Below are 3,458 nucleotides of genomic sequence, written 5' to 3' on the forward strand. Positions count from 1 at the left end.
CGTCCCCAGCGGGATGATGACGTCGGCAGGGTCACGATTTCATCCGATTATAATCCAGCCCATGGAGGGGGAAGATTCAGAATGAGGAAAATATGACAGAGACCAGCAAAATGTCATGATTATTTCAATCTCTCCAATGTTTTTACAGGATTTTCTTTTTATCAAAGTATTTTGCCCCAATTGCTAAATAAATGGTGCGGGCATGACAAATAACAGTCTTGTGCTAAATGAAATATTAAAAACGCATTTATTCAGTACAACAGGGCAAAATGGTCAAATCTGCGACTTGTTCCCCTCCCGAATGGTATTTTATGCCATCGTAGTTAGTCCGGCTTTTGTCATTTCCCTGCTTCGGAGACGGACGAAAGAGCGTAATCAAATCATGAGGCGTGACAGCTATCCCACAAGCTAACCCGAACCGAGTGGCTTTTCCAAGTCTTTTGAAAACATAAAATCACACAAAACTACCCCGATTCATGGCACACACGGTGGCGGGGTTGATTGTCTTCACCGATCAGCCAGTCCCCGGCGGTGAGCAAGTTTCGGCTCGTCGTTCCCCTGCTGCGGGCAGGAGTGCTCGTTGCTGTGCTCGTTTCTGTGTGCAGCTAATATGATAAAGTTAATTTTAATATCTAAACCTCTGGCAACAAAAGTGAGTACACCCCTTAGAAACTACGTACATCCTTAAATGCCCAAATTGAGTACCGCTTGTCATTTTCCCTCCAAAATGTCATGTGACTCGTTACAGGAGTTCTGTCAGCATTGCTGCAGAGATTGAAGAGGCCTCTTAGTGCTCAGACCATACATCAAATTGGTGTGCAAGGCTGTCACCCCAGGAGGAAGCCTCTTCTGAAGACGGTACACAAGAAAGACCGCAAACAGTTTGCTGAAGACATGTCAACAAAGCACATGGATTACTGGAACCATGTCCTATGGTCTGATGAGACGGCTTTCTTCACAAGAGGCTTCCTCCTGGGGTGACAGCCACGCACACCAATTTGATGTAGAGTGCGGCGTACGGTCTGAGCACTAATAGGCTGACCCTCCCATCTCTTCAATCTCTGCAGCAATGCTGACAGCACTCCTGTAACGAGTCACATGACATTTTGGAGGGAAAATGACAAGCAATACTCAATTTGGACATTTAGGGATGTACGTAGTTTCTAAGGGGTGTCCTCACTTTTGTTGCCAGGGGTTTAGATATTAATGGCTATATTTGGAGGGTAAATAAATGAACTTTATTACATAAACTGCACACGTGTCAACGTATCTGCAGAAATGCGAGGGGTGTACTCACTTTTGTATACACACACACTGCATAAGTACAGTTGAGCTAATGTAATGATATAAAATGTCAATGCATGCGTGCGGCTCCCAGTGTTGTCTTTTCTGTGGAAACTGAGTGGAAATAGTTCTTGGAGTGTTAAAGGTCGCTACAGACATTTATCTCGACGCACTGTTTGCTTAGTTTATGGCCAAAGAAATCCAGGATGTAGATTAGCACGAGCCCGTTTCGCTTGCGCTGCAGGAGTCTTCCGGCATGCAAGCAATTACTCCCGCTACACAAGCCTGTAATCAGCAGCCTATAATCAGGGGCCACCAGTTTTTCCATTTTTTCTCTTTAAAATTTTATTACGGACTCACGTACGGGCCGGAGACGCTTTTCAAACCAGCGGCAAGTTGATTGTGGCCACTCGGAAAAGTGATTAATGTGTCACCACTTCCAAGAAGAACTTTTTGATCTTAATAGGAAGGGGAGACGATATAATTCTATTCGGAGCCGCCGCTAAAAATTGGTGTTCACGGCGAGGTGAAGTCAAGATTGCTTTGACTTTTAAAACGGCTCACACACACGCGCGTTAGACAGCTTTTGTGTGTTTTAAGTGGATTTAATGTGGCGGAAGAATTTCTCCCAGCGCTCCGCCGATAAGGGACGGCGCTGCGGGAATAAGAGAAGGAGAGGGAATGTACATTTTTGGGATCATTAAGATAAAAAGAGGCCTCGTCGTTAAGTTGGGAATGGAAATTTCATACCCTCAAAATACAAACATTGATTCAGAAACAACGCTTTGTAGTGTTAACTCTTTGGTTGCCACTGACGACGATAGACGATTGAGTCTGGGAGCGAACTCATTTAACTCATCGGCTGCCGTTGACGGCGCTATATGTCCAATCTATTTTGACTGGTAGGGGCTAATGGATGGTCATTGGCCCTTCCCAGTCAAAACGAATGAATGAATGGCACTGAAACATTAGGATTCACAGCCAATCTTCCATTTTAAATGAATTGGAAGTCTATAACCGTCAGTGGCATACAATGAGTTAAATACTATAATATTAAATAAATAATTAAAATAATATTAAAAATATATATATATATATATATATATATATATATATATATATATACACAGTATATATATTAGGGCTGTTAAAATTATCGCGTTTACGAGCGGTAATTAATTTTTTAAATTAATCCCGTTAAAATATTTGACGCAATTAACGCACAAATGCCCCGCTCAAACAGATTAAAATGACAGCACAGTGAAAGGTGTACTTGTTGTGTTTTTCGGAGTTTTGACGCCCTCTGCTGGCGCTTGGGTGCGACTGATTTTAAAGGCTTCATCCCCCATGAGCATTGTGTAAGTAATTGACATCAACAATGGCGGGCTACTAGTTTATTTTTTGATTTAAAATTTTATTAAAACGAAAACATGAAGAGGGGTTTTAATATAAAATTTCTATAACTTGTACTAACATTTATCTTTTAAGAACTACAAGTCTTTCTATCCATGGATCGCTTTAACAGAATGTTAATAATGGTAATGCCATCTTGTTGATTTATTGTTATAATAAACAAATACACTACTTATGTACCGTATCTTATGTACCGTATGTTGAATGTATATATCCATCTTGTGTCTTATCTTTCCATTCCAACAATAATTTACAGAAAAATATGGCGTATTTTATAGATGGTTTGAATTGCGATTAATTTTTAAGCTGTAATTAACTCGATGAAAAATTTTAATCGTTTGACACCCCTAATATATGTATATATATATATATATATATATATATATATATATATATATATATATATATATATATATATATATACAGTGGTTTGAAAAAGTACCTGAAAATTTTGGAATTTCTCAAATTTCTGCATAAAATCACCATCAAATGTTATTTATCTTTGTCAAAATCACACGGATGAAAAAGCAGTGTCTGCTTTAACTAAAACCACCCAAACATTTATAGCTTTTCATATTTTAATGAGGGTAGTATGCAAACAATGACAGAAGGAGGAAAAATAAATAAGTGACCCCCCCCCCACCACGGCAGCAATAACTTCAACCAGACGCTTCCTGTAGCTGCAGATCAGTCTGGCACATCGATCAGGACTCATCCTGGTCTATTTTTCTCTTCAAAACTGCTGTAGTTCAGTCAGGTTC

Source organism: Corythoichthys intestinalis, chromosome 8, assembly GCF_030265065.1.
Source record: "Corythoichthys intestinalis isolate RoL2023-P3 chromosome 8, ASM3026506v1, whole genome shotgun sequence".
Classification (NCBI taxonomy): Eukaryota; Metazoa; Chordata; class Actinopteri; order Syngnathiformes; family Syngnathidae; genus Corythoichthys; species Corythoichthys intestinalis.